This window comes from Triticum dicoccoides, chromosome 7A, assembly GCF_002162155.2.
Source record: "Triticum dicoccoides isolate Atlit2015 ecotype Zavitan chromosome 7A, WEW_v2.0, whole genome shotgun sequence".
In the NCBI taxonomy this organism is placed as follows: Eukaryota; Viridiplantae; Streptophyta; class Magnoliopsida; order Poales; family Poaceae; genus Triticum; species Triticum dicoccoides.
In genome coordinates this window covers 675,503,335-675,516,330 of record NC_041392.1, presented here as the reverse complement: position 1 = coordinate 675,516,330, position 12,996 = coordinate 675,503,335, and positions in this window count along the sequence as shown.

The following is a 12,996-nucleotide window of genomic DNA, read 5'->3' as shown; positions in this document are numbered from 1 at the left end:
TAATGAAGCAGTCTGGTTTCTCTCTAGATGATTTATTTCTTAGGAAAAAAATATTGTTTCCAGTCTCTGCATCGGAGTGAAGTAAACACGTGTTATAGGATGATTTCTGTGTGTGTGTGGGGGGGGGGGCATTTTGGCTCCCATGAGCATTTGGTCCCGGATGAACAGTAATGCTAAAGAAGTAGTACAATATTCTAAAAAGAATCTGAATTTTTTGTGGATGTTCATGTTTGGGTCACAAACATGTTTGCCAATTTTCATGCGAAACGGAGCAGTAGTGCTTTGTCGGTGAAAAAAACAAATTTGGAGAGACATTTTGGGTAACATTTGGCATTCAATTTGCTTTTTCTTTTGCACAGGCCAAAACCGGGACTAATTGAATGCTGATGAAGACTTTATATGGTCTAGACCATTATATCTTTGTATTGTTAGGTTTGAGGCAGAGGAGGCCATCATCAAGTAAAACTACTAGAACCGGGACTAAAGGCCCTCTAGCACCAGGACAAATGGCCCTTTTTTTTACTAGTGTTGGGCGAATTATAAGGACATGCGCCAGACTACTAGAACAACAAGGAAACTTCTCTTGGCCGAGTTTGACAACTTAAATGTTGATGAAGACTTTATACGGTCTAGACCATTATATCTTTGTATTGTTAGGTTTGAGGCAGAGGAGGCCATCATCAAGTAAGGAGAACAAAGATGGAACATAAGATATTCCCTTTTGTATTGATTTGACTGGGAAGGTTCGAATTTGAAACGGTTGCAAAATATGCATACACGCTTCAAGTAACAACAAATAAGGACGCATTGAAAAGCTCTGTGTGATTTCCGGCCTATATAATGTTATCCTCGGAGTGGGGGAAAAGATCAAATCTAAATCGTCAAAACACTATGTTAGGTGAATTGGTTGGCGAAACCGGTTGTGGTTGGCGCTAAATTGTGGTGAGGTGAATTTCTATTATGTTGCAAGTTCGTTGTGTTGGCAGTGGGTCGTGCGAAGATTTGCATCATTCGGTGAGAAGATCGGGTCACCCTATGTTATCTTGGTACCATATTGTTGTGTTAACTCAATGACTAAATTTGAATGTGTATACAGTCCGACAAGCCAAAGTAACACAAAAAATACAGCTAACGTCGTTCAGATAAAAATGAGACATGCTAAGTTTTTCTTTTTCTTTTGAACTTTGAGACATGCTATAAGTTGCCCGTCAAAAAACACACGCTTAAGTTGCTACCATGACAGAAACTGAAACCAGAGACTTTTCTTTTCAAGTAACCTAGAGACTGTTTTACACGCTCACTCAGTCACATGTATAGTAGGACCAAGATGCAAGAATGCAAAGGAGGAGAGTGGAGAGTGGAGACGTCAAACTCCACCACCATACCGACAGCCCAAAACCAGAAAGGGCCGCCTTTTGCGTTCCCAGTGACGCGTTTTTCTCTCGGGTCGTGCACCTAACCAGAAAATAATAAATAAACAATAGGAAATGCGAGAATATCTGCCTCGTGCCCGTTGGTCACCACCCATCACCACCACTCTCGATCGGCAGAGTTTAGCCTGAAGCTTTCCTCGGAGATGGATGGAGCGACGGAGTCGGACCGTTCGGCAATGCGCCGGCTGCTTGAAATCCGCGGATCTGGGGAGCATCGTTTCGCCCGCTTCAAGACTTTTCACTGCAGCTCTGTCCACTTCTAGAGTGGAACAGTGGAGCGGATGAACACCGAATGAGGCCAAAATCTAAAGCAATACTCACTGCCGAAGTATGATACGTGCGTAATGTGCAGTGTACGTACTTTCTTACATTCTATGAAGAATTTTGCAACTCTTAACCAAACGACCAAAAACTTTAGAGCATAAATGTGTTATGCTTGAGCAGAGTACAGATTCTACTATTCCCTCCGATCCAAATTAATTGACGTAATTTTAGTATATAACTTACATTCTGCGCAAAAAGAATTATTTATGTTGTAAAAGGTCACTCTGTACCAATACCAACAAACCGAATGGCACGCGACTACTCGGAACCAACAAAGCGGTGTTTTTTTTTACCCACAGGAAAGAAAAACAAAGCGATGTTTTTCGGATGAATCTAACTAATGAACCAACCAATAAGCACATCACGTATAGCAGATAAGCTGCAGGCTACGATTAAAAAAATAAAAGTACCCGCATCTTCACCTGGGTAAATGACTAGTTTCAAAATCAAGTTAATCGGATCTTGGATGAGCCAACCCGAAGACCAAAGAGGTCATCTGATTAAATTTTATGTCAGACCCAATAAAGTCTACATGCGATCTTTCCTCGTGGGTCCTTCAAATCGAGCTCAAGGGCCATCAATACTGATCACTGATCAGGAAGACAATCAAGTCAATCAATTACAAAACAGTATAACGCAGCTACCTACAAGCCACCACAGTGTTTTAAGCCTCTCAGCCATCGGATCACTCTAACGTACGATCTAGATTGAACTCCCTCGTCGCAGGTCGTTTGGCACGCGATCCAGGCACCGTCTTGTGGGCCGCTACCCCGGAGAACGAGCTTCGGTTTCTCTCCGTAATTGAGCTGTCGAAGGCCCAGGTCTTCCCATTCGGTAACAAGCCAGGTTGTCAGGTTCCAGCGCTATCCTCCTGGGCGAACAACTCCACCTTCTCCTCTTCCCCTTCCTCCGTGATCCGTCGTCGTTCCTTCCTCCAGGATGCGCCGCCGCCATCTCCGCGCTTCTGTTGCGCGTCTGCCTCCGCGTACGTGCCGTCCACCCCGTCCTGTATTGTTCCTCTGCAGGCCCCTTCTTTACAATTTTAATTTGTGCCATGCAGTGTTCGTCCATGGTGGCTGCATTGGCTGCCTGCGTCGTCGGCATCCATTGCCGACTGTCAGGTATCAGCAGTTCACAAAATACTCGCAAATCAATTCATTCCCTCAGAGTCGAACATTTTGTCGGATTGGCTTTCTTTTCTTTTGGACCGGTGCCTCACAAGGTTCTTGGACAACAAATAACCAGAGAGAGGTTTGAGCAAAATGATCAGAGGTGTGTGCTCACTTGGCCGGGATCCTGATGAGCGGAAATATTTCCTTGTACTTTTTTTATCATGCCGAAAACAACAAGCTAGGCAAATAGTCACCCCTTCTGTGAAGAACAAATGTGAGGTCACGCTATATCGGTAGAGCTTAAAAAAATTCGGATGCATGGGGTGTGGTCTGGCCCTTCTATTAACTTTGTTGGTTTTGTTGTCATGGCAGGTTTCCTTCAGCGGGTTAACTCTTTTAAGAGGCTCGGGATTGCGTGGAACCACAAGGTATTCTCTATAGCTTTACATGGTGTCTGGTGATATTCGTGTGTTCCATGTGAACATCTTTGGTAAGTTCGTGCATTTGAGATAAATTGGGACCAGGCTGTATTGTGTTGTTCGCTTTCAATTTTGGGTATATTTTTGGTGTATCACGTGTCAAAAATTGTAGCCGATGAGATGAATAATGACCTGTTTGTTTGACCACACCTTGCAGATTCGTCTTTCCCAGCATAACTTCTAGGTAGGTACATTTTACTTGTTTAGGCATGAAGAGTTATCCTTCGTTTTGTTGTGTTTATATGGGTAGGCATTTGCAACTGCTGAAATGCTTGTACCAGCTCACGATAATAGTCAACAGCAATGAAATTGACCCATTTTTCAAACTGTACTGTAGTCAACATTGTAAGTAATTGTTTGATATAGTTCCACACTCTGTCAATAAAACTGAAATCCAAGTTCTGTTTTTTTATCCTTTGCTGTAGATATGCTGAGAAGTAAGCATCGAAGTTCCAAATTTTCCACACTATGCTCCATGTCAGATGATATTAATGCATTATTCATTTACCTGTTGACTTGTTGTTGTTGTTTTCCTATTATATGTAATAAATATTTCATATCGTCCCTCTTACAGTATCCCTTTATGTTGGCAAAACTCAGGTTGCCATCCAAATACACAACTTAATATTCCTTTATCTAGGTTTCTGCTGGAGCCCGACCACTAATGGTGCACAAAGAATTACTACACCTATTCGGGTCACTCTAACAACGGGTGCTGCTTATGAAGCCTCAGTTGAGACGCACCTTTAATTCCTTAAATCGAAATTGATGTGATGGGTTTTCAAACATCAGTTTGAGAGAAATCTGTTTTGCCTTGAGAAAATCTTCATCAAGTTCTACCATGGTTCTTGCTACTGCCGATGGGTGTTCTTCTTGCATACCTAATAGATCAACTTTGTGCATATGCTTTCAAGCATGATTAGACGTTTGCCTATGTTTGTCTGCGTCCATCTTGTATCCAGGTTTTATTTATGTGTCAATTCTATACTCCTATCAGCAGGCGAAAAGCCGTCCCTAGAGCTTCAGCACAAGGGCCGGGCTTTCCAGGTTGAAAAGAGGGCAGCACTGTTTTTCTTCAAATGATACCCTTTGTAGTGTCTCTTCCAAGACAGGAACTGAGTATTTCTATAGTATTTTTGTTTACAATTAATTAGCTACAATCAAGGCATCATGCGAGGACCGAGCTCCTTGAGAAGTTGTTTTAATGATTATGTGTTATTATGCAAACTTTCTCTCAATTCATAAATGAAATGAAGCACAACTAAGGAAAAAAATGATGTTTATTGTATTCATTTTTTTTCATCTCTTTCCTCGTGAACATGCCAAAAAGAAAATATTTTTTTGCAAGTAGGCCAGCTGTATATAACTTAAATAAATATGCCCAACCATTGACATCGTGCCACTATGATTCAAGTGATTCGAATGATACAAATTATAAATTGTTTATGCATTCAAGTTTTTGCTGATACTTATAATCATTTGCTTCACGATGGACAGGCGCGGCAACGCGCGCCTTCATGTTCTAGTTAAGAATGTAAAGAAGGGAGCTTCCCTTCTAGGAAGACATAACCTAAATGCTATAGAATTGACGTCGGTTCTAAGCTTTTTTCGCGCCATCATTGTTCTGACTATCCAATCAAGCCCACGGATCTCTGCGCACGAGGATTGCACATCAATTGTTCGGCATCGTCACCCCCCCCCCCTCTCCCCACTCTTCCTCTTCTTTTCTTTTCCTCCCCCGTCGAACCCTCTCTCTCCCCGGCGATGGTGCTGCGACGGCAGCGCCCGTGGGATCTCAACTAGGGCAAGGGTGGTTTGCGGCATGGCGCTGGCTAGCGGAACCATGCGAGGATGCGACCATGGAAGAGGGACTTGGAGTCTGTTGAGACGAATATTTGTTGGGTTGTCTGCCAGAGAGAGTTGCCTCGCCGCACCATGGAGAAGCGGAGGACACGCATGTTGTTGCATCACGAGGATGCAGTCTGTGAGATCTTTAGCTACTTTCTATAAGTGAATTGGTGCTTGTAGCTCGTGGTTATGTTTGGTTTCCCTTAATAGAAATCGGAAGGGGGAAGCCCTTCTTTTCTTCAAAAAGATGATGCAACTTGTGGTCGCGGATGCAGAGGACGGCGTCGCCTGCGTTGCTATTGACGACAATCGGGAAAGCATGTTCCTGATGCCTAGGGCCATGGACGCACAGGGAGGAGCGGAGGGTGCTAACCGCCACCTCTGTTGGTTGCCACTAACATCAGCAGTCGCACCAGGAGAGGACAGATAAATAGAAGCCGGGAAGGCGAGAATTTGACGTTTGATTTTTAGACATGGCAAATCGAACATTTTTTATGACAATTTATATTGATGTGAGAATGGCAAATTTAGTTTGCAAGCATAGCAATTTCCTGGTAGAAATGAACTGAGGGGGATTTGCATGCTCGCCAACCAAACTTGCAATCCTCGGCGAACACAACTTGCCATGAAAAATGTATATTTTGCCATGCCTAAAAAATCCGATGTTCACTGGATATCAAGGTCTACAGAAGTAGTGAGATCAACTACTTAGATCCCTTCATGCTCTTCTTGTACTCTTGTTAACTAGTCATTTGGTCATACTTGCTACTAGTAGAATAAATTTGGTCATGCTTGGACCATTTCCTATTAAACAATTGCTTGATATCGCTACTTATTACCCCGTGAGTTACACACATTCAGTACCTTCACACTTACCGTGTTGATGATTTAACGAGAGTTGTGGCTAATGACCACTCTGCCTTGTTATATATATCCCTATTTGCACGGGTTTATGTCTGCTTACCTTTCTTTGTTGTTAGATCATGAGTTGTATGTCTTCGCGAGAAAAAAAGGGTCGTGAGTGGTATGTTATTCGCTAATGAGCTAAGATTTTAGAAGGAACTGAATACAAATGTGGACTATTAGGTTGTATTTTTAGGGTAGACTTGACAATATTTTGACCATAAATCAAACTACTGCAACATAGACCTCAATAGAGGTCATTGAGATGTGTTTGTATTGCAGTGTGTAGCAAACGCTTAGTGTGTGTGTCATATGAGGAAAAACAGTCTTTTTGCTACTATAGAGGAAAACGTAATAAAGATCGGCAGGAGCAAGGACACAAAATGCATGTGTGCATTGGCGAAGGTCGGTGATCCGGAGACTCGTCTCCACCATCCCGTTTGACCGAAGAGAATTGGATACCTGCCAAGCAGTTGGGCTATGGTGCCCTGCATTTTTGTGTTGGATGTGGTCTGGCACAAACTAAATTGAAATTAGTTCATCAAATCACAAGCTTTGCTTTTTGGAAATAGAAAATATCTTCCATCGATATCGCTTTACACTAGAGCCCCACAACCATAGGCACATAGTCATAGTTAGAAGACCTTCTTGATTTATTTATTTGTAAAAATAGAAATGCACTTTGCACTACTAGAAAAACTGCTATAGATGGGATTGACACTAATGGCGCACCAGACAAGCGGTGCGCCATTAGAGCTGAAACTACTAATGGCGCACCTGGCCCAGGGTGCGCCATTAGTATCAATTTTTTTTTTTGAACTAGTGCGCCTGTCCAAACATACTAATGGCGCATCCAGACACAGTGCGTCATTCCTAGTTGTAACTAGTAATGGCGCACCTGTCGGAAAGTGCGCCACTAATGTTGTTTTTTTTATTATATTTTTTATTCCTTTTTTTGCAAAACTACTAATGGCGCACTGTTCGACCGTGCGTCATTACTAGTTTAAACTAGTAATGGCGCACTGTGGAACAGTGCGCCATTAGTATGTTTTTTTTTGCAAAACTACTAATGGCGCACCACCAGAAGGTGCGCCATTAGTAACCTGGATTACTAATGGCGCATTTAGAGTTGGTGCGCCATTAGTAAGTGGGCAGCAACAAGATATTTTGGACAGCCTCTTCTACCCACACTCACTTTCTCCCCACTTCATTCTCTCCACCTCCTCCTTGTCTCGGGTGCCTCCTCTTTTTTACCTCATTTCCATCATAGATTCATTCAATTTAAGTGGTTAAATTACCTTGTTTTGATAGGTAAGTAAGGGGGAAGCTATATTTATGTTGTTCTTCCTACAACAATGTGCACATGCACTTTTTATGGCCTAGCTAGATCTATGTATGTTCGTGGTGTTGCATATGTTTGTGGTGTTGCATATGTGTTTGTGTTTGGAGGTGTACCGGTATTTGAAATGCGATAGTTGCCAATATTTTGCCGGAATGTTGATTCATTTCCGTTTCGGCGAGAATTTTGGCATTAAGCATTCTTTTTTGTCCTATTTTTAGGGAAAGTCATGCCAAATTTTTTCTTGGTTCTAAAATATCGTTTTGCTCTACCCCGCAGGCGACCATGGTCCGCACGATGACCGAAGGCATCGTGAATAGGTTTTTGAGGTCCGCGAAGGCCGAGATGCTTCAAAAGAACGAGACGGAGATAAGATGTCCGTGTCGAAGATGCAAGCTGAAGAGCCTTATTGCGGACCCGGAATCCGGGCAGGTGCGGGACCACCTGCTCTTGCGTGGTTTCATGGATGGCTATCGGTGGCAAGGTGATGAAGATGACTACGAAGTCGTCCATGGGGGCCGGGCAAGAAATGAGGAAGGGCAGCAAGACAACCACCACGGCTCGGGCGGGCGAGAAGACGAAGAATCCCCAGGAGATGATCACGACGGTGATGCTGTACACAGTCATCATGTAGAAGATGCAGGACATGATGATGAGGAAGATGCCGGAGCAGACGACGGGCATGATCATGAAGATGATGATGCCGGCGGAGCAGACGACGCTGGACCATCGACTGGGCTGGGTGCAAGACCCTCATATTCAAGAGCTGCTTCTCAAGCAGACGGATAACGCAAGAGCTGCCGCCCGAGAGAAAGCCAAGATGGATCAACTTGAGTTAGACGCGGTTACTCCATTGTATGAAGGATGCAGGCCCGAGGATACCCGCCTGAAAGTAACGCTCATGGCTCTGGAGATGAAGGTAAAACACAAAATGACCGACGCATGCTTCGACGAGAACATGTCATTCTGGCACGAACGTCTTCCCAAGGGGAACAAGTGCCCGACCAGTTTGGAGGAGGCGAAGAAAATCGTGTGTCCTCTGGATTTACCGCACGTGAAATACCATGTGTGCATGAACAATTGCATCATTTATCGGGACGAGCACGCGGAGTCTACCATATGTCCGGTGTGCGGCGTCACTCGATACAAGAAGAGGAAGAAAGCTCCTCGAAAAGTGGTGTGGTACTTTCCGATCACTCCTCGTCTGCAGCGGTATTTCGCGGACCCTAAGGTAGCAAAGCTCCTGCGTTGGCACGCGGATAGGGAGGAGAAGAAGCGAGAAGATGACGCAAATGATTCGGAGATAGATAAAAAAGACAAGATGCTGAGTCACCCTAAGGATGCGAGCCAGTGGCAAGCGTTGAACTTCGAAGACCCAGAATTTGGGAACGATCCAAGGAACATCATGCTGGGCGCGAGCACCGATGGAGTCAATCTGTTTGGTAGCCAGAGAAGCACACATAGCACCTGGCCTGTGTTTGTGTGGATGTACAACCTTCCCCCCTGGTTGTGCATGAAGAGGAAGTACATTCACATGAGTATGCTAATTGAAGGACCGAAACAACCAGGGAACGACATCAATCTGTATCTGGGGCTGCTGAAAGAGGAGCTTGACACGCTGTGGAAAACGCCAGCCAATACGTGGGACGCCGCAGAGAAAGAATATTTCCCTATGAGAGCCGCGCTGCTCACGACGGTGCACGACTATCTCGGTTACGGATATGTCGCGGGGCAAGGTGGTCCACAGATTTTCTGGATGCGTCAGGTGCATGGATGACACAACGTATCGCCAGCTAGATAGAGATCCCGGGTCTTCGAAAACCGTGTTCATGGGACATCGAAGGTGGCTTCGCGATGATGACCCGTGAAGAAAACGCAAGGATCTGTTCGATGGTGAAACCGAACCCCGAGGACGGCCGCGTACGAGGAGCGGCGAGGAAATAGACGAACTGTTGAAAAATTGGAAAGACTGCCCACTGCCGGGAAAGAAGCAAAAGGCGCCAGAGCCGGGAAAGAAGCGAAAGGCGCCAGAGCCGCTGCTGAAGGTATGGAAAACGAGGTCTGTTTTCTGGGACTTGCCGTACTGGAAGATCCACCGTGTGCCTCACAGCCTTGATGTCATGCATATCACGAAGAACGTGTGCGAGAGTCTGCTTGGTACCCTGCTCAACATGCTAGAGAGGACCAAAGATGGGTCGAAAGCAAGGGCAGACTTGAAATCAATGGGCATCAGGCAGGAGCTTCACGCTATATATGATGATGATGATGATGATGATGAGGCGAAGCAGGACACGGAAAGTCGTCGCAAAGGCAAAAAGGCCAAGAAGACCGGAAATGACTACCCTCCCGCGTGCTTCACTCTAAGTCAGGAGGAGATCGAGCAGTTTTTCACCTGCCTCGTAGGAGTAAAACTTCCTTACGGTTACGCGGGGAAGATAAGCAGATACCTAGACCCAGCGAAGCTGAAGTTCAGCGGGATGAAGTCTCACGACTGTCACGTGCTGATGACGCAGATACTTCCAACTCGGGCCGACGTTCCTGCACAGCATGATGCCGTTCGAAAGGATGAATGGTGTCATCAAAGGATACGTTCGCAACATGTCACGTCCAGAGGGAAGCATAGCCAGGGGCTTTCTGACCGAAGAGTGCATCTCCTACTGCACGAATTATTTAGGCATCGAGAACCCCGTTGGTCTGCCCGTCAACAGGCACCTCGGCAGGCTCACTGGATGGGGTCACCGTGAGGGTCGCCGCGAAATGCATGTCGACTTCGAGGGTCGACTCGCCGACTTTGAAAGAGCAAACCTAGTCGCGCTACAACACATAGACATGGTCGATCCTTGGGTGGTAGAGCACAAAACCTTTATTAAGAAGACGTACAATGACCGAGGCCAACTGAGGACGGACGGAGATATACTCAAAGAGCACAACTCATGTTTCACGCGTTGGTTCAAGCAGAAGCTTCTGTCGTACCCTTTACATGAGGATTCTTCCGCGGAAGAACAACTCATATTCGCCTTGTCACAGGGCGCCGAGCACAACCTGATGACCTATGAGGCGTACGATATCAACGGCTACACATTCTACACTGAGGCCAAGGACATGAAGAGCGATGGATATCAGAACTCCGGGGTAACGATGGAATCCTACACCGGTAACGACAAGGACAGATACTACGGAAGGATCGAGGAGATCTGAGAGCTGAGCTACGCTGGAGAGAAGGTCCCAATGTTTCGTGTCAGATGGGCCAAGAGCGTCCTAAAAGAAGACCGGTATTTCACCACCATGGTTATACCCGAAGCCAAATCCAAGACCGCGGGCGCAAACGTCACCGCGAAAAATGAGCCATGGGTACTGGCTTCCCAAGTGGACCAATGCTTCTTCATTACCGACCCGTCAAAGCCCAGTCGTGTTGTCGTGAGGAGAGGCAAAAGGAAGATCATCGGAATGGATGGAGTAGCCAATGAGCAAGACTTCGACAAGTACAGCGACCCGAGGATCGAACATGACGACGATGATGAAGTAGCAGCATACATCACAAGAAGAAGCAGGACCACCCTACCTAAAGGACGTCCGTTCCACAGAAGAACTCCATTTGCGAAAAAGAAGGGCAAGAAGATTGTGAACAGATAGCTAGCTAAGATCGATTGTATTTAAATCGTAGCCTTCATTTCTCGATTGTATTTCGTGGGCACTTTTTGAAGTATCATGAATATTTTTAAATTTCATGGACACTCGATCTCGATCCCCCTCCATCTCGATCGCTATCCCACCTCGCCAGATCCGGTCCCCCTCGCCGCCGAGCACCCCCCGGTCCACCGGCCGCCGCCGCCGACCCCCCGCACCCTCGATTCCCCTACTCAACCGCCGCCGCCGACCCCCCGCACCCCGCGCACCCTCCCCCGCTCCACCGGCATTACTGTTTGATGATATTTTTTAAAAAATTATTACTGTCTTATAAAAAAATATTACTGTTATGATTTAAACAAGTTTGAACATATTTAAACACAAATAAGTATCAAACAACATTTTAAATGCATAAAAAAATTTGTGGAGCCTGGGAATCAAACCCAGGACCTCCTGGTGTGAGAACTAGTTGCTGGCCAATCAAGCTAGTAGAGGGAACTTGGTGTGGATCAGGTCAGGTGGAAGATAACCTGTTGGCTCGAGCAGAAATCAAAAAAAATACTAATGGCGCACCACGGTGAGGTGCGCCATTAGTATGGATGTACTTATGGCGCACCGAGGGGTGGTGCGCCATTAGTATTGTGCCATTGCTATACTATTATGGTCCCCCCTTCCCTCTCCCCCTCGCCAGTTCCCTCTCCCTCGATCCACCGCGCCGCTCCTTCCCTCGTCCTTCCCTCCATCGCGCCGCCGCCGCCGCTGCCCCGACCCACTGCACCGCTGCCGCCCACGCGCCCCCGCCGCCTCCCTCTCCCCTTCCTCCCCCTCGAGCCCGCGACCTCCTCGGACGGACGGTGGCGCGAGCCTCCCGCGCTCCTCGACGGACGGATGGACGGCGGCTAGCCTCGTCGGACGCGCTCCTCGACGGCGGCGCGAGCCTTCCCGCGCGGCTGCTGCTCATCGACGACGGTTAGTCTATGTCCCTCCCTCCCTCTCTCCCCCGCTCATCCCCATGCCCCCACGGGGCGGCGACCTAGGGTTAGGAGCAGGAGCTCGCTGTCGCCGCCCCGTCATGCCGCTGCTGCTGCTTCTTGATCGGTTTTATTAGTTGGGGAAAGCGCATTAGGTTCTTATTAGTTCTCCGTTTCTTCTTGGGTGGTCTCGAAGTGATTTCAGCGAGGTAATTTTGTTCCCGATCCTCGGGTCGGTGCCTCTTGGTGGTGCCTTGGCCCTTTGCAACCAATGTGGTTGGGGAGATTAGGCTCTGACATTGTAGGTGGTGTTCATTACGACCAACGGCACCACACCATGTGTGTTCTTTGGTCCTTGAACCAGTACATAGTTTCACCGGCATTAATGCCTTTAATTGAACTAATTTGTGAATGCTGAGTTTCCCTTGACTTGTCAAGTTGGGACAGTTTGAGATTCAAAGGTTTCAGTGAGTAGACTGGATATTTTGTGTGTAGTAATGTTTTGGTGCTTATTGCTTTGGATACTTTTTGTGTATGCTTTGCTGATACTTGTCTTAGGAAAGCTGACACTGCTTTATCTAATTAAGTTCTTCGTGTCTTCCTTTTAATCTTAGAATGGCACAGTCATATGTGTTTGTCAGTTAAATTCAGTCACCATTCTGAATTTTGACAGTACTCTAGACCTGCTTGTAAATTATTCCAGTTTGAAACTGAGATCTGCATGTACACCATCGAGTAAAGCTATTTCAGACACAATAAAGTTGCAAAATTCAGATACTTCATAGACATGTGTGTGTTGCTTTTGTTTCTGCTAAACTGTCTATGGTAGATAAACTGAGCGTTGTGGCCATGCTTGATGCAGGAGCTCAAGAACCTGCGGCGGCAGCTCTACTCCGCCTCCGAGTACTGCGAGAAGTCCTACCTCAGCACCCACCAGAAGTAGATGTGAGTAGCCACCTC